Genomic DNA, 22219 nt, shown 5'->3' on the forward strand with positions numbered 1-22219 from the left:
AGAGGGAGGGGAAGGGGATAGGTATGTCACCTGTCTTTGCTGTCTCTCACAGGGGAGATTGTGTGGCTCCTGCTTCACCAGATTCACTGATATGTCTGTCACAGGCAGTTGCTGCTGTTCTGAATTTGATGAACCCTTGGATATGTTACCTACCACTCAATCTTACAGATAAACATCTGATTGCTGTGCTACTCAGTACAACAAATGGACCTTTCTCTATCTGTGGAACATTCTGATACCTCAAGTACCCAACTGTTAATCTAGACCTGATGCATTGCTATAATTAGACTCTGACACAGCAAGCGTGAAATGCTTCCCTAAATGTCAACTTGCTCCTGTCAAAGATGGAGGCGACTGGGACATCTGTAAGAGGGGGTGCAGGATCCACTGTTAGGGCTATTTTGGCCATGATGATGATGCCTTTCTCCTCCTCTACACTTATCCCCACCATTACTCAGGGGCATTGGCAGGTAGTATTACTGACTCTCTGTTTCTGTGTACCCTCTGGGTGGTTATTCCCACTGTCCAGGTCACCCTATTAGAAAAGGTTTGCACAACCTGTCCTTGGATTTGCTGATTTTATCTATTGTTTTTCCACTCCCAATTTCATGTATTTCCACTCTTGTCTTTATTATTTCCTTCCTTCTGCTTGCTTTGAATTTAGTTTGCTCTGCTTTTTATAGTTTCCTGAGGCAAAAAGTTAAGCTATTGATGTAAGATCTTTTAAATTTATTATAATGAGATCTTTATTTTTAAATATAATATTTTTAAAGCTATACATTTCTCTTTATATACTGTTTTAGCTGCATCCCATAAGTTTGGTACATTGTGTTTTTGTTTTCATTTATCTTAAATTATCTTCTAATTTTAAATCAGAGTTTTTATTTTTCTTTGTGATTCTTTTTCTTGTAATTTCTTCTTTAACCCATTGATTAATTAGCAGTATGTTGCTTAATTTCTACATATTTGTAAATTTCCCAAATTTCTTCCTATTATTGATTTCTAATTCCATTCTGTTGTGACTGGAGAACATACTTTGTATAATTTTAATCCTTTTAAACTTATTAAGACTCTTGTATGTCCTAGAATAAGGAATATCCTAGAGAATGTTTTGTGTGCACTTGAGAAGAATATGTATTCCTTAGTTTTTGGATGGAGTGTTCTGTAGATGTTTGTTAGGTCTAATTGGCTTATAGTGTTATTTAAGGATACTATTTCCTTATTGATCTTCTCTCTAATTCTATCCATTATTGAAGTTGTGCATTGAGGTCTCCAGCTATTATTGTTGAATTATCTATTTTTTCCCTTTAATTCCATTGTGTATTTGAAGGGCTGTATTGTTAGACACATATATGTGTATGTCTTTCTGATGGATTGATTTTTTTAATGTTATTAGAAAACATCCTTTACCATGAATAACAATTTTTGTCTTAAAGTCCATTTTATGGACTTTGTGAGTATAGCCATTCCTTTTCTGTTTTGGTTACTGTCACATGGTTTACTTTTCCTATCCTTTTACTCTCAATGTGTTTGTGTCTTTAAATTATGTCTCTTATGGCCTGCATATAGTTGGATCATGCATTTTTATTCATTTGTCAGTCTCTGCTTTTGATTTGAGTGTTTAAGCCATTTACATTTAATGCAATTACTGATAAGGTTTACACCAGCTATTTTGCCATTTGGTTTTTTTATATGTCTATGTCTTTGTTTCTTTATTCCTCCATTAATGTCTTCTTTTGTATTATATAGATATTTTCTATTGTATCATTTTAATTTTCTTATCATTTTTTCTGCTATTACTTCTTGCCCCCAGGGATGACAATTAACATCTTAATTTATATCTATCTAGTTTGGAGTAATACTAACTTAATTTCAATAGTATACAAAAACTTTGATCTTGTATAGCTCCATTTTCTCCCCCACTTCTTTGTGTTATTATCATAAAATCACATCTCTAAACATTACATGTCCATTAATACAGTTTTTTTATTGCTCTATGCAGTTGTCTTTTAAATATAGGAGAAGAAAAGAACTGCAAATGAAAAATACATTTATACTGTATTTTATATTTACTTATGTAGTTAAATTTGCTAGGGTTCTTTTTTTTTAACATCTTTATTGGAGTGTAATTGCTTTATATTGTTGTGTTAGTTTCTGCTGTATAACAAGGTGAATCAGCTATACATATATATATATATATATATATATATATATATATATCCCCATATCCCCTCCCTCTTACTTCTCCCTCCCACCCACCCTATCCCACCCCTCTAGGTGGCCACAAAACACCGAGCTGATCTCCCTGTGCTATGAGGCTGCTTCCCACTAGCTATCTATTTTACATTTGGTAGTGTATATATGTCAATGCCACTCTCTCACTTCATCCCATTTGCTAGATTTTTTTACTTTTTTGTGTAGATTCCTGTTTCTAGTGTCCTTTCATCTCAACCAGAAGGACTTCCTTTACTGTTTCTTATAGGACTACAAATTCTCTCAGATTTTGTTAGTGTGGGACTGTCTTAAGCTTTTCTTTGTTTTGAAAGGATCATTTTGCTGGATATTACATTCTTGGTTAGAAGTGTTTTTCTTTCAGCACTTTGAAAATGCCATCTCACTGCCACCTAGCTTCCATCATTTCTGATGAGCAATCAGCTGTAATTCTTATTAAATATTTCTTGTAAGTGATGAGTCACCACTCTTGCTGCTTTGAAAGTTCTCTCTTTGTCTTTGTCTTTTGATAGCTTGATTATGATGTATCTACTATGGTTTTCTTTGAGTTTATCCTACTTGTAGTTTGTTGAGGTACTTAGATATGCAGGTTAATTTTAGATGTGCAGGTTTGTCATCAAATTTGAGAAATTTCAGCCATTATTTCTTCAAATATTCTTTCTGTTCCTTTTTTTTTTTTTCCTTTTTTCTCCCTTTGGAACTCTTGTTACGCATAGTTGGTATGTTTGATGGTATTCCAGTAGCTTCTGAGATCTTTTCATTATTCTTCATTTTTTATAATTTCTGCTCCTTACAGTGGATAAATCAGTTGGCCTGTCTTCATGTTCATTGATTCTTCTGCCAACTCAAATCCATTTTTGTGCTCTTCTAGTGAATTTTTCAGTTCAATATTGTACTTTTCAATTCCAGAATTTCTCTGCAGTTCTTTAATATTTTATATATTTTTATTGTTATTATATATTTAGTGAGATATTATTTCTCATACTTTCACTTAACTCTTTAGGCATAATTTCCTTTATTTATCTGTAATAGTTGATTTAAAGTTTTTGTCTGGTAAATCTAAAACCTGGGCTTCCTAAGAGATGGTTTCTACTGACTGTTTTTCCTGTGTATGTGTCATATTTAGCTATTTATTGCATGTCTCATAATTCTTTTTTGCTGAAAACTGAACATTTTAAATAACATAATGACATAACTCTAGAGCTCACATCCCCCCTTTAGGGTTTGTTGTTATTAATATTTATTGTTGTAGCTGTTGCTGCTGCCTGTTTACTTGTTTAGTGACTTTCCTGAACAAATTCTATGAAGTCTCTATTCTTTGTCATGCATGGCCACTGAGGCCTCTACTCGGTTAGCTTTGTAGTCAGTTATGATTGGATAGAGATATCCTTAAATGCCCTGAAACAGTACATCTCCTCTCCTTTGTTGAAAGGCTTTGTGTGCAAGTTGGGGGCATGCCTTCAGTGTTCCAGTAGTTTACAACCTTGTCTTAGCTTTTATTTCCTGCTTGTGCAGAGACTCAAGGTCAACCTGGGGTGAGAGTTTTCAGATATTTCCTGGCCATGCTCACAGCTCTGCTGTTCTCTCTTCTTTTACGTGATGGTCAGTCAAGTGTGGCCATAATGGGGACACAGGAAAGTCTCAGGAAAACAAAATTTATTGTACTCACAAGTTCTATAAACAGGAAGCATGGAACGCCACACAGGATCATGTGAGGAATACCAGGTTTTGGTCAGGAGACAGAATTCAGAAGTGAGGGGAAAGTCTAGGTCAGAGCCTTTATTGGGGTTTTCTATGGAAAGGCAAGACAGGCCAGGGTAAATAGCCTAGGATTGAGTAGTTTAAATAACTCCAGTGAATTTTGGCCTATAGAGATGGTCTCTTGCTACCAGTACCTGGCCCTGGGATGATTAAGGCCTCCTTGAGCTGCACATGCCAGATAGAGGATATATAGGTCTGGACTGGTTAGTTTGCACATCAAAGGCATGCTCCCTCCCAATCCTTTACTATATCCAAGAATTGGCTAGTCCCAGGAGGAGCAGTCTCTCCCCAGACAGAAAGATTCTTACAATGTCAAAACATCATAATATACAGAAAATTAAAAATATAAAAAATACACCTGCATATTCATGTGGCCTTCTAAATTCCCAGATAATGTCAGACCTTTTCACAGCCTACTATAGATATCTTATTCCCCATTTTTTTCTTTTAATTTTTTTGGTCAGCCCCTCATTTGCCCTATTTTCCCTACCTTAGTCAACCGTGATATTAAACAATTGCTGCTGATTGTTGTCAATAAATGCCCTGGGGAAAGCCTATTTACAGTCAGTAAGCTCTGAGTTATACCAAATAAAGATGAGTCCCGCAAGTGAGGGCTTCTAGGGAGCTAATAGCCAGGTCAAATAGTAACAAATCTCTAGGAATAGGGATTTTTAAAAGAAGATCCAAACCTATTTTTCCCCCTCCAGTGCCTGCTAGGTTTATGGTTTTCACAGCTACTATAATTGTGAGTCTGTTGGTTTTTATGGCTACTGTGAAAATGGGGAGAGGAGAATGGGAATAGTGTGAGTTAAAATGCTAAAAAGCCTACTGTTCCTCCTGATATTCAGTGTTTTTCCTTGAATAAATTCTTCTCGTATTGTTGCAAGCTTTCAGTTAATTTCCAGAGTTCTGAAAATGTTGATTTTAAAAAATGTTGACAATGTTCTTATTACTTTTCTAGAAGAGCAGATTTTTTGAGATCCTTACTCTGTCATTTGGGAAGTGCTCTTCACCAGACTTTTTTTTTTTTTTTTTTTAATAGTCTGGATGTGTTATTTTTAGAGCTATCACATCTTTCAGATGATTAAATTGATATAAGGAAAACAATATGGCTTTTTTTTTCAGTTTACATATTGTTTACATACTGTTGAATTAACCATTTCCAGGAATTACTCTGAACTTTATGATAACATACATTGAATTTGAGATATTAAAATTGATCTGCCCTTGGTCACAAAGTAACAGACATGAGATAATTTTTCACTATTTCTGTGCAACATGCATAGCTTCTCATCAATCTCTGCTACTAAAGATGAAAAATGGCCAGCCCCATAAAGCAGTTCTCCTTTATTCTTCAATGAGAGATGGACCCCCCCTTCCAATACAACCTTCCCCCATTTCCTCTTCCTAGGTAATATGTATTTACCAGCCTTCCAGAGATAATTGCTTTAGTTTTCCAGCTCAAACGAGGGACTTGAAAAGTGAATATATCAAGTAAGGTAGATAAAAAGGTAGGAAGTGCCAAGAAAAGTAAGTGGGGCAAAAAATATTGAGATAATTTAGATTTCTGCGGTATCTCTCAAATTATTCAGATCATTGCTTATTCCACTTATGTTTAAGGCTAAGTCTATGTAAAATCTCTCTCTCTCTTAACCAAGGGTATAACTTGGTCTTTCCAAATAGAAAAGTAGAAATACTTTTGAAAATGAATCAATCAAAATTTGAAATTATTGCGTTAGCTGAGTTTAAATGAAAACTTCTCTAGAAAACCCCATCATGGAATTGCCAATGAAAGCAGCAGGAGGTGCCAAGCTGTTTGAGAGGACCTCAGGCATATTTAGACTTATTTGGCATTGGTATTTGTTTCTAATCAGTCTGGGAAGTGGTGTAGTGGAAAATAAATCTGAGAGGAAGTGTGCCAGAACAACCAAGGGAGACTCTGGGAACAATCAAAGCAGGCTAAGCTGCATAGTTTCTGATATACCTTCAGGACACTCTGTACTCCTTCTCTGAGCTATCACTTAACAAATGAGGGGGCCTGTTTTCTTCCACTTCAGATTTTATGTTGGTTTGGAGATAGCTTATCTCCACCAGCATTTAAAATGCCTCATGTGCAAAAGCTGCAAGAGAGTGGTTATCACTGGGTTATTGTGTATCTGTGCATTGTCAAGGGGAAATTTCCCTAACTGTAGTAAAAGTTCCAAGGCTTGGGTTTGATGAAGGATATATGAACAATGATTTGAAGGGGGAATGAAGACCATTTACCAATATACTAGTCATGTGGCTGTTGATCCTTTAAATTTTTCCCAGAAAAGATGCTTTTAATATTTTAAAAAATCATTTAAAATTGCTTTTAGAAGAACTGTTAAGATATCAGGTAGATTAATTTACCTAATAGTATTATTCAAAATTGCATAGGTTTTTTAGTTTTGTCCCAAAAATATAGATTTAAAAAGCTATAATTGTTTTGATATCTATGTACTGATACTGTCTGCTGTGTAGCAGAATGAAATGAGTCTGGGTCACACTTGGTTGAAAATATCATTCTATTTCTTCTTTACCATGACTCTTTGAACAAGTTATTTAACCTTCTGAATCTTAATTTCTCTTCTTTTAATGTGTCTGTTTTAAGGACTAAATTATATTAAATGAAAGTATTAGTATTAGTTTAGTTCTTGACATACAGTGGGCACTTTATAAAAGTTATTTTGAATCTGAATCTAATCTCTATCACTCTTCCCTCCTCATCTCCATGGACTATCTAAATGGCAAGTGGAAATCTTTTTCTAAATCATCTTTGTAATAGCAGGATTATTAAATGGCCTTATTTACCACCAATTTTGTTTAGGAAGCACACTTCTTCCTCCAGCCCTTTGAAAAAGTAAGAAGAGTAGAAATGCGCATATATCCAACCTATACTAAGTTTTGGGAGTTAAGAAGACAGATATTTATTGGCATCTAACTCATATTGTTGGCACATGCCTAGACCAGACCATGGTAGATTGTTCCATAAATATTCTGCTTATGACTGGCTCAGCTTCAGGCTCCTTGTACATTGCCGATGGGGGAGGAACATTCTTTCTACAAGCCCCAGCTTTCCATGTGGGAGAATTTCTATGACAGTAAAACCGGTGTTTTATTGCACCCTCTAGTGAGATATCCCTGGGTGTTTTATCCCATCCTCTCCCGCAGTGCTCCCAAAGTGACTGGTGACTTTGGAAAGAGGAATTTTGCATATATAGCCTAATTATGTCCTTTTCTATGGATTTTCCTACAGAGAGCACACATTCTGTCATGCACTTCCATTCCAGACTCTACCCCTGTTGAGGAGGTTTACCGCCTTCAGCACTGCCTGTGACTGTTTAATTTGGGAATCCAGTATTAGGAAGCTCATGATTACTGAACACCTAAGCCACATTCCCTAACCATTAATAATGAAATGGGTATTTTTTTTCCTCCTGCCTAAGTCCTGCTTCTATCTCTCAATTATTTCTGAAGTTGGAAGAGGAAAAGATGATTTCATTTATTAGCTTTCTAAAACCCCAGTATACATTTAATCACATATCTGCCCATGTGCTAGCCTCTATATGTATAATGGTGGATTTCAGACTATCACCCTCAATCTATCTCTGTTATTTCCATATATTTCCAAGACGTTGCCTCAAAACGTCCATACTCTAGATGTAGCTGTCACTTGGTACCCAGTCTTTGTATTCTTATGTTCTAGCTCCTATGTATATAGAATTGCTCCCTGAGAAGGCTCATTATTGCCACTTTATGTTATGAGGACACTAGTTTACTCCAGGAAAAATATCTTCAGATGTGTCTCAAGCTGCAGTCCTTGAGTTGCCAACATGTCATAGGATTCCAGGCAGCAGTGGGAAGAATGGCTTCTTCCTCAATTCCATGCCTCAACTTTTGAAAAATTTAAGTCCCAGAGAACCTCTTCTTGGGTCCGATATCTTACAGAATCTTTCATGTCAAAGAGTTTAATCATTTTTGAACCCCACTTCACTAATCGTAGGGTCTTAAACATAAAACAAGAGTTCTACTGGGAACAGACATCATAGTACCCCTGCCACCTTCTCCTTTCTTAGTATTAGACTCGAACCACAAGCTCCCTTCTCATCTTCTACTTACAAATCAGAAGCGCCTACGTATATCACTTACTGCATATATGTACCTTGGGTGTGGGTGTTAGAGTGAGGGTTGATGAATGATACAACACATGAACTCCAATTTAGCCTATGTTAAACCATAGATTACGTATTTTACTTGTTACTTCTTTCCAGTGTTCCCACTAAACACTATTGGATGTCTGCTACTATTTTTGAAGACAAGTTGTATATGTCTGTATCTCTATAACCTGATATATATTTTTTAAAATGTATACAAAGAGGCACAATATGTCAGTAGTTTGATTTTCTATATTTACCATTTCTTAGCCAAGTGAATTTTGGTCAAAATTATTCTGTAAAAATAATAATATTCGTTCCATTAATAGGTAAGTAGAGAGCCACAAAACACATTCTTGCTCTCCTGGTTAGGTGCAGGTGTCTGGAGGCATCCCAAGCCTCAGGTTTTGCAATCCAAAAAGGATCAGAGACCTAAAATTGCCCCCCTTTTTTCCCTTTGACAGACTTCCTTTAATTCATGAAATTGGTTTCTTGTGAGTCTGAGAACTTGCTTTAAGGTGGGGTGTGTATGCACCCAGGAGTGAGAATGAGAGACATGAGCAGAGCAATGAAGAGACAGCGTGACCTAAATGTCTGGAAAGTAATTTCTAATCCTTGAGTTTCTCATTGGCATGAAAAATAGTTAAAATGACTATTATAGATTAGCCCTTCCCCAACTATTGGCTACATACAAATAAAGTAGTTTTCAAGTAAAATTAAAAACACAAGAGAAAAAAATCTCATCCTAAAGTATACCCACATTTTCCAATAGATTTTAAAATGACGACTAAAAGTATTCTGCAATTATTTGCATATTTTACATTGGAAATATGATGGAAAATGCAGTTGCTGGAAAACAAAATAAGGTGCAGAAATATGTTCTTTACCATGGATAAGTATTTATTTAGCCTTCTCTCTCCCTCTCTCTCCTTCTCTTTCTCTCTCACACTTTTTTTTGGCCTGGCATTTCAGTAGGGACAGTGAAAAGCTTATGGAAATGGAAGTCAGAATATCTCCAGTAATTGAGAGGGAGGAAAGGGCAAACACAAGTTGATAAATAGATTTTGAGGGATTCTCCAGTAAGGTATCACAAACCAAGTTAAAAGTATATCAACACACAATTGGTTTTATTACAGCTGGTGTTTGAACTAGTAAATATTAATTAAGCCCCTGTTATGAGCAAGCTATTTTACTGAGCACTATGGTAGACAGAAAGATGTTAAAACGCAGTCAATGTCTGTAAGGTCATAATCTAGAACAGTCGTTTATAAACCTTTGAATAAAGATAAGCATATAGGTTGTATTCTATTATACTATAGATGTATAAGAGTTATTTCAAAGTAGCACATTAGTAATTGACAAAAAAATAGAAAAAATAGCAAATGCTTAAGAGGAGATATAAGGAAAAAAGATACCACTGCCTTCTGTAGTGAGTTAAGATAATTCTAATAATATCCACCATTACTCAGTACTTACCATGTGCCAGGCAATGTTCTAAGGACTTCACATGTGTTAACTCATTTTATTCATATGATAACCCTATGAGGTGGAAGTAATTCCTATCATTCCATTTTGCACCTGAAGAAATTGAGGCCAGAGAGGTTGAGTAATTTGCCTAAGGCAGTGGAGGAGACAGAATTTCAACTCCGCTGTCTACCTCCAGAGACCATGTCCTTACTTACTGCTCAGGACTCTGTATGAAGGGTTTTAGTTGCTGATCCTTCAAATTCATGTGACCTGGATACACACAAGCAGTTTACTTCTAAAACAACTACGAATATGAAATGCATAGGACAAATCCTACATTATCTAAATTAGTTTTAAATGTACATTTTTGGAAAAAATCAGTGGCCAGCCAAGGTCATTTGGTCATTTATGACTATTGCCCATTCCTTTAGTCTCTGCGGGGGGTGGGGGGGATATACTTGGGTAATCTCTTGGGGTTGGATGGTGAGATCTTAGGAACAGCTCAACAACACAAGACAACCACTAAATTGTTAAACTTGAGCCAGGAATGAACATTTTACATTTCTTGAGGTGGATGGGAAGGAAAATGAGAAGGAAGAGAAAGTCAGTGAGAAGCACGGGCAGTTAGTGGGAAGATGAGAGGCTGGGAGAATAGATGAGGTGCCAGCTAGAGAAGGGACCAAGATAGGACCCCTAAATCCCATTCTTGTCAGAGAAATTTTGAAAAAGTATATCTGAAAGATGAATTGTAAAATTGGAGCTATGCCACACCCTTCTAGTCTTCTGAAATCTTTAATAAAACCTCCATTGCTCACACTTACCTGTGTATGATTTTTTAAAAGAAGGTAATATTTGTTTTAATTCTTTTGAAACCAGTGAAGTGTATGAGTTCACAATTTGGTTGACACAGTGAGACACCGAGACAGTGCATGTGGAAGCAGATAGAAGATGAAGGCAGAAGGGGATCGTGGGAACCTTTAACACTCCCACAAGTTGTGGGGCTGTGAGTTACAAGCAGCTTTAACTTAGAGCCATCCTTACTACAACTGCATATGTGGTGTTTTGTCTCAGATTTTTTTTTTTCTGTAGTGCCAGTCAAAACCCCTGCTTTAGCGTGGTTCTGAGAGAGCTAACACTAAAGTTGTTCTCATTTTTTAGTGAATTCCTTAAAGGTTGAAATGATCACTTTCCTGTCTCAGTTCTCCTTTATCAAAAAATTTCTCACAATTCTAGTCAGAATCGCCAAGCATCTTTTCAGGCTCCATTAGCATCTCTTTTCCTTTTAAATTCTGTATCTTTTTTTTGCATCTCACCCAACAAAAGGGAGTCCTAAGCAGCCTCATCTCTTTCTCTCAGATATGGTTAAGAGGCAAAAGCTTGTGCTGGGGCTCGAGGGCTTAGATTCAGGTTTTGGCTTCAGTTTCTACGTCTACAAAGTAGTGATCCGAGCTCTGCTCTGGTGAGGATTAAAAAAAATAGTGGGTAGCACTTTGTAAACTGTAAGTAGCTATAAAAATTTAGATATTATCTTAAAAGAAAAAGATAAATATTTTAGTCAAAACATTTTCTGGATTGGACAAAATAACCCATCTCTTTTCCCTCATAAATATTTTGGCATTGGAAAATGGATAGTGGGGGAAATCTTATCTCCTTGGTGAGTGAATTGACCTGGGCTTCAGTCTTTCACCCTTCTTTGAAGAAGGGTCAGAATCTTTAAATTTTTACTGAGGTGACTGAAAAAGTAAGTTGCAAAGTGGGGTGATGTGGAGTTCTGAGGAAGCATGAGGAAGCACAGCAGAAGACAACTGACGTTTGTTAAGAGTTAACAGCTTACACTAATTTTTGATTCTTTCTTTATTCTTTGCCCAATAAGATGTGATTTTATTTAAATGGATGTGAAAAGATTTATTTGGAAAAACTATGTTGTTCTAGTTGTAAGAATTTATGTGTCAGGAAATATTTATCCTTTTGGAAATTGGGTGTTAACAGCCATTGTTAGTCATAGAAATATTAGTGCGTGTAATATAATTAATCTGATTTATATATCTGCACAATTCTTTGAAATTCACAGAATTTTAAAAATAAATCTTTCTTTTCACATTTAGAAATCTTCTGACATCTTCAACTGCTCTGTGAAATCTACTATGCTGTAAGTAAAGCGATTTTTCATCTTTTGGGGAGAGAATGTCTTGTTCTGCATTTGTCACATATATGCATCATCATGCCTTCCAGTTTTAGACCAAATGGATAAATGTCACATATTTTAAAGTAAATATGCAAACAACTTTCAATTATTTGTTTTCTTTCTTCATGAAAGTTTTCTTATTGGAGGCATAATTTCAGAGGTGCTTCCATAGCACCTTTTAAAGTTTTTAGAATAAATTAACAAAGTAGATGTAACGATCATGTGAATAAATATTCGATACTTTGGGGTATGAATAGTGTACTTGTCAGGATGTAGGATGTATAGAAGCACTGTTCCTAACTAGTGAATTTGCAATTGAGGAATAACAACGTTGAAGGGAGATGGCAAAATCTGGTAGGATACATTTGTGGTTTAAATAAAGTTTTCTTTAAAAAGTTTTTTCACTTTGTAGAGATGTGAAAAGAAGGTTTCTTCTCTCCTAGCATAAAAGGGAAAATATTTAGACACATGGGTCCCAAGAGCCATTTATGCTCAAAATATTTGCTCAAAGCCATGTTCAAAATATCTCTGGCATTATGAGGTCCTGGAAAACTCAGAGCGTATTCTTCTGATTAGACCTGGGATGGTGTCCCGGTGGCCCTGTCATCCTTTCCTCTACCTGGCTGAGGCACACTCTGTACAGTATGTGCAGTGCTGTTTGGCTGCTGCTTCATCGCTAACTGAAGTCAGCGGCACATGTGGGCTGGCCTCAGGAGGCCTGAGCCCGTGGAACACTGTCTGAGTGGACTTTTCCACTCGATGTTTGGTTTGGCCTGGTCCACGCGTTGTCTTGCCAGTCCTGCAAACTCCTCTCAGAAGTCAGTCATCCCGGGATGGGAAATATTCCTCATGCTGTTGTGGGAGAACTCTGATCTTTCACTATAAACCTGGTGGGATGTCTGTTGGCCAGACCGAAGTATCCAGAAGCCAGATTTTTTTCCCTGCGAAGAACATGTCTGCAGTGGATGGTGTTTTTACTAGTAAAAGTATTTAAGGTTGTGCTGTGGGCCAGGTTTACCCACTTAAAAAATGAGAAACTCATAAATGTAGTACTAAAAACCCCTTCACTTAGAAATAATGGAGGCAATGACTATTCCAGTTCAGCGGCCAAAGTAAAACATAAGGTATGGTACAAGATGTGAACTTAGAAACAGATTGTGTGTTTAGGTCTATAGCCTTACAGAGTTAGCAACATGTTCTTCTATAAAATGAGCCTGACACATGGGTACACACAGCTGTGCCAAGGGCGTAGTGATCTTGGCACCAGCGTAAGGGCCTGTCTCACCCCTCAGCCCTCCTTCGCACCTGTGAGGATGGATTGCTTTTTATATTTCATCCCTGTGCCCAGATCTCTCATTCTTTTGATGCAGTTGTGTGTATGGCAAATGAAGTCCACAAGTTAAACTAACAGATATCTGTTTCCTTCTATCTGACATTGTACTGGGCATGTAACCTATTATGGTCCAAAGGAAGTACACAGATCCTATGTGTACAGATCAATAAATTTTCACAGAGTGAACACACTCATATCACTACCACCCATGTCAAGAAATAGAACAATTGTTGGTACCCCAGGAACCCCTCTTGTGACTCTCACAGTCACTACCCACTCTTCCTCTCCATAAGTTATTTCCATTCATCCTCTTGAGGTTTATATAAATGGAATCATGCAGTATGATGATTTTTGGGGGTCTGGTTTTGTTCAAAATTAAGTTTCTGGAATGCACCCATTTTATTGTAAGTAGCAGTATTTTGTCATTTTTCATCATAGATAACCTTCCATTGTATGAATATAGCAAATTTTTTGGTCCACTCAACCCTAAATAGATTTTGGGTTGTTTCCAGTTTTGAGCTATTATAGTGCCACTGTGATCATGTCTGTATAGTTTTTTAATGAACATAGGTGTGCATTTCTGTTAGCTATCAAAGTAAAAGTAGAATTGTTGAGCCATATGATATGTGTTTTTCAGTTGTAGAAGACATTACTGAAAGTTTTCCAAAGTGGTGGTGTCACTTTGTGCTAATCATCAATGCATGAGAATTCCAGTTTCTCTACTATTGTCAATCTTCCTAATTTTAGCTATTCATAGTTGTGAAGTGGTATACTGTTGTATTTCTCTAATGACTAATATGGATGTATGATTTTTCATATGTTTAATGGTCATTTGTATGTGCCCCATCCTCTTTTTAATGATTTTTCAAGTTTTCTATGGGCTTAATCTTTTTCTTATTGATTTATAGGTGTTCTTTGGTTATTTGGAATCATTTCCTTTGTTGATTATATTTTCTTCCACTCTGTGCATTCCTACTATCATAATTGTGTCTTTTGATGTAGAAATGACTGTGTGTGTGTGTGTGTGTGTGTGTGTGTGTGTGTGTTTGCATACTGTATAGGAAATCCTTGTCTATTCCAAGGTTATGAATATATTCTTCTATATTATATTCTAGAAGCTTTACTCTTCTCTCTTTTATATTTATATCTACAGTCCATCTAGAATTGATTTTTGAACATGAAGTGAGATAGATGTTAAGATAATTTTTTTCCATATGGAAACCAATTGATTCAAAACCATATGTTGAGATGACATCCTTTCCTACACTGCTCTTCAGCATTACCTTGTCATAAATCAAATGTCTATATATGCATTTTTGAATTCTTGATTCTATTCCATTCATCTATTAGTCCATCTTTTTTTGCCATTACTTCATTCTTTTAATTACTGTAGTTTTAGAATTTATGATTTCCTAAATTGTAGTTCTCTAAATTTGTTCTACCTCATTTTGCATGAGCTGTTTTTGTCCTTTTGAATTTTCATATGTATGTTAGAACCAGCTTGCCAGTTTTCACAAATAAAACTTGCTGAGATATTTTTTTGGATTTCATTACATTTAGATCAATTTGGAAAGAATGGACATCTGTACAAAATTGACTTTCAATCCATGAACATGAATTATTCCTTCACTTATTTGATCTTCTTTACTTTCTCTTAATAACATTTTTTTTCATTTTTCTACAAAGTCACACATATTTTGTTAGATTTATTCCTGGGTATTTGTTGTTTTTTGATGATTGTCATAGATTGGGTCTTTCAGAAGCAGATGAGAAAAAGTTTAGTGTACAGACTATTTATAAGGGATCAATCCCTGTGGAAGGGAGGAAAAGGAAGCAAAAGTGGGCAGAGAAAGAAGTCAAACTGCAATGCAAGCCTGGAAAAGCCTTGGTTAACCCCACAAGGTGCGGGGAGCAGATACAGCCCATCACAGATATCTCTGGAGGGGCAGAAATTGTCAGACCTTTATACCCTGGCAGCAATCAGTCATTGGATGTGGACTACCCCAGAAAGGGGTACTCTTGTGTGAGGTAGCTCTTTGCAGCTGAGGCACCCTTGAAGGAGCCCACAGAACTTCAAGAATCTGGAATAATAAACCCTTCTTTGGAGCAGGATCTGGGTGGTACATCTCTGTGTCCATCTCAGTCTACTCCCTGTGGTGTGTCCATCACAGACTACTTCTTATGTTGCTCAGATCCACTTCTTCAAGTACATTCTGGCAGCAGCTCCACCAGAATCTGATGACCCGTCTCCCTGGAGAAACTTAGAAGAGGAAGGCTCATAGGAAGACCTATAGCCCCCATCACTGCAGATTGTGTGGGGCTGCAACTGATTCTCATTGTCTCCCTCTTCCATTATCCATCTTAGATTTCCCTCAAACTTAGTACTACCCCAGCTCATCTTAATGAATTATCCTGAGGAGGCTGAGTTCCTAGTCTCCATGCTCTTGTCAGGCTGAAGTCTTTATACTTGTCACAACTAGGCAAGAGAATCCCAGAGATGACCAAAAGTACCCATGTCGCCATAACTGTAAAATAGCAATGCTACCTCTTTCTTATGCTCAGGGCCAATTATTCCTGTTAAGGTGGTGATTCTTCTTGTCTGCTAGTCCCTGGTGGTGCTATAGCTTGGAGTTGAAAGGAACTATTGTTTTGTTCTGTGGTGAAAGTGTGCTCTCTTTAGAGATCAGGACCTCTAACCCTACAGAGCTCTGAGCTTTGGGGATGGGAATTCCAAAGTCCTTCAGTGGGTCATGGAGAGTGATGATAAGCAGACCATCACATGCCCTGGTTCCCATGCTCATGTATTCTTCCTATTAGGTGCACGTTACCACCAACAGTTCTTTAGTTCAGTATATACACTGCTTCACAGAGGAGGGAATTCTGTCCTCATGGTGGATTGCCTCTAAACTGGCACATTGACTGTGACTTTCAGCAGCAACAAGAGTTTTTTTGGTGGTGTAATATGTAATCCTAACTTTCTGTTGTCAGGGTCCACTCTTGTACCGCCTTTGATGTCAAAACGGGTCATTTGTTCTCATGCAATATTATGTAGGTCCCATGTGGTGGAGCAAATACTCTATAAGCGTTTACATAGTGGTGCTAGCTGAGGCTTGAAGTGCAGGAAAAACAAACCCATACCTAGAATATGTATGTATTTCTCTGAAATCAAGTCATTGGCCTTTTTAGGAAGTAAGAAGCCCATTTAGTAAACTTGGCCCCATACGGTGGAACTTGGCAGAACTCCTTGAGGAATAATGCCCTACTGGGGCTTAACCTTGGCCTCTGCTGCTCTGAGGTTGGGCATTCAGTGGCAGCAGTAGCTAAGTCAGCCCCAGTCAGTGGGAGCTCACACAGTTGGGCCTCCATATCTTTCGTCTCAGCCACTCCATTCATGTGCCTGTTGTGGCTTTGTGGTGACATCACTGACACTGGCTGGTGTCACCAGACTAGGTCATTTTTTGTAGTTGGCTGTTTCGTGCCTCTCCTGCAGTGGATGCTCTTTGATATGCTTTAACATGTGACACAAAGGTCTTCACACTTTGTGCTCGCTCCCATACGTGCATCCACATGTCTCTACCCCAGACCTCCTTGTCTCTATCTTCCAATCTTTCTGCGTTTAGGCCCCAGTTGGACAGGCTATTCTCCATCCATGAGTTTATATACATTCTAACCTGGGACTATTTCTTCACACAAAGAGGATGGCTAGTTGCTCTGCCCAGATATCCAACGATTGAGAGGATTTTTCCTTGCACTGTCGTTTAAGGATGCTTCTGAATAAGACTAGTGAAACTATTGTTCATGTTTGCCTTGCATTACATACTGAGCTGATTCAGCTATAAAGCTTGCTTGTGTCTTTTCTTTCTCTTTCAGATGGTAATAAGAAGTCCTCTATGTGATCATAGGTCTGAGCTAAAGGAGGTGCACAGGAACAATATTGGTGAGTGACGCTGGGATCTGGGCTCTTTCTGTAACTTCCTTATGCAATCTGGTTCTGCTAGTGCTGGATCCAGGATATACCATTTCCATCTTGTGATGGACTATTTCTGAGTCTGCCTGTCCTTATGACTTACCAGGTCTGACAGAGCCCAGCTCATGATGTGCATTTCCAGATCCATGGTCACTTAGTATTCCATGATCAGGCATTTAGTCTCTACCAGAGATCAATAAAATTCTAGGATTCCCCCCGCCCCACAATGGTGTATAATTCTACTGAAGATGGTATGGATTTGCTCCAGAAAATCAGAGGACTACATTCTGGGGCTTGCTATAAGCTCCATGTTTCACGTGGCATCTTTTCCCAACATTGGTATTTCTAATACCATAGCATCTACTGAATCATATGGTTCAAGGGGCAGAACTGCTTGCACCCCAGCTTAGACCTGCTGCAGAGCCTTTGGTGCTCTGGGTCCCTCTCAAAGCTTGAAACATTACATGTCACCTAGTATAGTCAAAGTAGTGTCACCAGGTGTGGAATATGCTCCTTCGGGAACCAGGAAAGGTTATCAGGAATTGTGCTTTCTTCTTTGTGATGAGAGACACAAGATGCAATAATTTGTCTTTTACTTTGGAGGGGACTTCCTGACATGCCTCTAATCTCTGAATTCAAAAACTTTACTGCTCTGGAAGGCCCAGATCCTTATCCCAAGTGTCCTGGTCTCATTCGCTCCTCCCCCTGCCCATAGTAAGAGCACTGATCTTGGCATAACAGACCTAACATGTTTGGGTATTTAATTTTCTCTGGAATTTGGCTGCTCTAACTCCTAAATCCTGGTCCTGGTCCTGATCTTTCTTTGCCCTTTGCCTGCAGAAGATGAGACATTCTTTTTGAGCTACCAAGGAGGTCTGGTGTTTTTCACACTTACCTTTCAGTTGCCTGTTCATCCCTTGGATGTTTTCATTATTATTATTTTTTAGGGTGTCAATGACATGCAGCAATAGCCATCTAATCCCATTGCCCTTATAGGTACTATTTCATTTGTTACTTCTCAAAACCCTGATGTTTGCATTAGGTAGTGCATTCTTCTCCACTGGCACACTACCCCAGTGATCACCTGTTATAGTTTTAACAGTTGGACCAGCACCTATGTCAATGGAAGCTTTTGCTACTTCCAGTCATGGGGTCCTCAATACCTGTTGAGCAGCAGGTGATTCAGCACTAACACCTCATCTTATTGCCTACTTTCTAGGACTTTCCTGGTACCAATTGTTGCAGGTTGGTATGAGTGGATGCCAAGATGGAGTTTGGCATATAGGTTTTTTTTTCCTTTTTTTTTGAAGTACAGTTGATTTACAATGATGTATTAATTTCTGCTGTATTGCAAAATGACTCAGTTATACTAATACGTTCTTTTTCATATTCTTTTCCATTGTGGTTTATCACAGGATATTGAATATTGTTCCCTATGCTATACAGTAGGACCTTGTTTATCCATCCTATATATAAGAGCTTGCGTCTGCTATTTGGGATTAGCAGATGCATATAGGTTATTTATTAGTGGTGAACAACTGTGGAAGAGAGGGAGAGGAAGCACGATTGGGTAGAGGGAGAAGTCAAACTTTAACATAGCTCTGACAAAGCCTTGGCCAAACCCAAAGGGACCTGTGAGTAAATACATCTCATCACAGTTGCCCCTGGGTGGTGATCAATTATTGGATATGGATTGCCTCAGGAAAGGCGTGCTCTTGAGCAAGATGGCTCCTTGTCAACAAGGAAAATTCTCGAGAGGCTGGGATAGGAAGCTCTCATCTTCTGACAGTACTGCTGGTGGCTGGTTTAATAAGATTTTCATTAAGAGGGGTCCTAATGGCTTGCATCCCGTTTACCACACTGTTTTTAATAAATAGTACCATTAAAATTTTTTTCATTTTTGAATTGTTGATTGTATATACAATCAAAATACAATTGATTTTTAAATATATTCTTTGTACCTAGCAACCCTGCTAAATTTACTTGTTTATGCTAATAACAAGTTTTTATGTGGATTCTTCTTGTTTTTTTCTATTATTTATTTCAAGTGCTAAGAAATATTTATAAAAATTGACTGTACACTGAGCCACTTATTGTCAGTACATTTCAAAGGATTGAAATCATACAAAGTGTGTTCTCTGGTCACAGTTAAATTAATCTAGACATCATTAAAAACATTCCTAAGTGTCTGGAAGTTAAGGAATACACTTACTGATAACATATGGATCAATTAAGAAGTCAAGATGAAAGTTAGAAGATATTTTGAAGTGTATGCTAATAAAAATAAGACGCATTAAAACATGTGGGACAAAGCTAAAGAGGCAAATTTATAGCCCCAATTGCATACATTAGAAAGAAGGGTGTTGTGGGCCGGTTTCAGCCTATCAGTAATAAATGTGTGGTTGAACCCGCTCTTGCAGTTCTTGTTATAATTGCAAGATTCCCGCCAGCGATAACCATCAGGAAACTTTGTAAAAATAAAGGTTTATTACTTACAAGACCTGGAAATTACACTGCACATCTGGGTCCACACAGCAAGGTCATGCATAGAGAGAGAGACTACAGGGGCCTGGGGTTCTACTTTCATTGGGATTAAGGATGGGGGCCTAAGGGTTTCACGGACTCACTCTTTATTGGTGAATTTAAAACATAAGAGCCGAAATTTTAAGAGCTGGAAGAGAAAAAACCAAGTAGAAATCAACCAAGATCTCTAAAACAAAGACAGCTCCATGTGGGGAGACATCCTGGCTCTATCTAGTGTGTGCCTGGCAATGTGTTTATTTGAGATAGCGGTCTTTGAAGTGAATGCCTTTTTGAAGTGGATGCATCTGCAATCTAAGTTTAAGTCAGGCACTTGCATTACAAAAAACAAACAAACAAAAACAAAAAACCACAATTTTCAGGGCTTACACTACGAAAGGCCAACATTAATGATCTAAACATCCATCTCAACAAATTAGAAATAGAAAATTTAATCTAAATAGAATAGAAGGAAATAAATATTAGTAAATACAACAGTATTTCTGCTATTGTTTTAGTGGTTGCTATAGAGATTACATATATCCTTGACAAAGTAAATCTACTATAAAGTAGTGTTTTTATCACCATGTCAGGACCATGCATCTCTAGCCTTTCTTTTGTGCTTTGAGGACACATATTTTAAACCCCAAGAAATTCATGTCATTGTTTTATAAGTAAATAATCATTTAGATTTATCCATATATTTATTTTTTCTATTGTTATTCATTTGTCTCTCAATTTCCATGCTTTTATCTGGGATATTTTTTCTTCTGCCTGAAGAATTCTTTTTAGTAGATTTTTACCTTTACTTTATTTTCCTTTTTGAAAATTGTTTTCCTCAGGTGTAGAATTTTAGGTCAGCAGATACTTTTCAGCCCTTCAAACATGGCATTCTATTGTCTTATGGTTTTCATTGTTCCTATTGAAAGTCAGCCCTATTCTTTGAAGGTACTGAATCTTTCTTCTCTAGCACCTTAAAAAATTTTTCTTTTCGTCTTTGTCTTTCAGCAGTATTACTATGACTTTTATTTAGCCTGCTTGGGCTTCATAGAGCTTCTTGGATTTGTGGATTAATGTCATTATTGTTTTTGTAATATCCTCAGTCAATATCATGTAAGATACTCATTTTGTCTCACTATCTCCTCTCCTTCTAGGTCTTCAATAACTCATCTGCTAGGTCTTTTATATAACTTTTTTTCCATCATTTTCCCCTTCTGTTCTTTAGTCTGGGTGCTTTCAATTGACCTAACTTCCCATTCTAAAACTCTTGTCTCCTATTTAATCTGTCTATACATTTCTTAATTTTACTAATTGTTTTTTTCAATCTAGAATTTTTAATGAATTTCAGTTTCTGGTCAATTTGTCCATCTTCCCATCTATTTTCTGAAAACATTAATCACAGTTATTTTAACATCCTTGTATAAGAACTCCAAAGTCTGCATCATCTGAAGTCTGTTTCTTTTTTTTTTTTTAATTTTTTCTCAATTTCTGAGCATTTAACTCTCTCTTGGCATGCCTAAGAATTAAAAAAATTAAATACCAGATATTGGCATGAAAAATTACAGAGATAATTTGTGAAGTTCTGCTTGATTTTATCTTTGTCCAGAGAGGATTTAATATTAATTTACTTAGAGCAGGAACAGATCACCTTTACCAGGTCTTGAACTGAGCTGGATCAATGCTGGATTTTTATGTGAGCTCTGCCCCTTAATCCTAAAGTCTGGTCATTTCAAAGTCTTTTCTGGAGGTCTGGGGTGTTTATCCGTGCCATCTTCTTTGAGGGCCTCTGAACTCCAATTTTTGTCTCCCCAGTCTCATTAGATTGTTCAAAACTCAACTCAGATTCTCAGTGTTTTGGCCACTGTTTTCTGCTTTTTTTCTCAACCTCTTAATCCTGCCCTTTTTATAGCCTAACAAATATCTTGAAGGGAAAAGCACCACAGTGTACTTCCACTTCTCCCCAATATCTTGAATACTTAAATTATTCTATCTTTAAACACATCCATTTCTTATTCTCAGCAACTTTTAAAATTGTTTCAGACTAACCCTGTGAAAATACTGCTCTTCAACAAGCCACTCCACCAACGTCAGGAGCAGGAAATTCCAGAGGTTTTTTCAGTGAGAGGAATGTACTAGGTTTATTGTTGTATTCCCAACACCTTCCTCAATACCTGATACATGAAGGTGCTTACAAATTTTTTCAGTGAATGAAAATGTGCAGGAGAAGCATAAATCAGGCCCATATTCAGGGGATATTTTTCATCTAATGAGATAGCTAAGACTTAGTCAAAAATTCTTTAATGCTTAGATTAATTCCAACATATTTAATATATAGACTCTTTCTTTATAACTTGAATTCTCTTTTATCTTTTTCCCCCTCTGTAAAACATTTGGAACCTATTCTACAATTTATCCCTTAGTGTTATATTGTCTTAATAGTATGTTTGATGTTATAAGCTGGGCGATGTATTTGTCATCTTAGCATAAGGTAAGCTCTAGAAGACAGGCCCTGTTGTATTTCTGCTACATTCTTCAAGGTATCCCAAGCAATGCTAAACACCTTGGTGACATTGATAATT

The 22219-nt window shown here is 37.1% G+C and overlaps 1 long non-coding RNA gene across 8 annotated transcripts in view; it reads left to right on the forward strand.

Annotated features, from left to right (window-relative positions):
- Positions 1-22219, forward strand: part of LOC132352565 (uncharacterized) — a 534321-nt gene that overhangs the window by 174430 nt on the left and 337672 nt on the right. For all 8 annotated transcript variants that reach the window (XR_009498784.1, XR_009498781.1, XR_009498782.1 and 5 more), the window contains exons 3-4: positions 11741-11784; positions 17024-17090. This is a non-coding gene — a long non-coding RNA (uncharacterized LOC132352565). The remainder of the gene's footprint in view (positions 1-11740; positions 11785-17023; positions 17091-22219) is intronic.

The sequence above is a fragment of the Balaenoptera ricei genome, chromosome 18 (assembly GCF_028023285.1).
Source record: "Balaenoptera ricei isolate mBalRic1 chromosome 18, mBalRic1.hap2, whole genome shotgun sequence".
Taxonomy (NCBI): domain Eukaryota; kingdom Metazoa; phylum Chordata; class Mammalia; order Artiodactyla; family Balaenopteridae; genus Balaenoptera; species Balaenoptera ricei.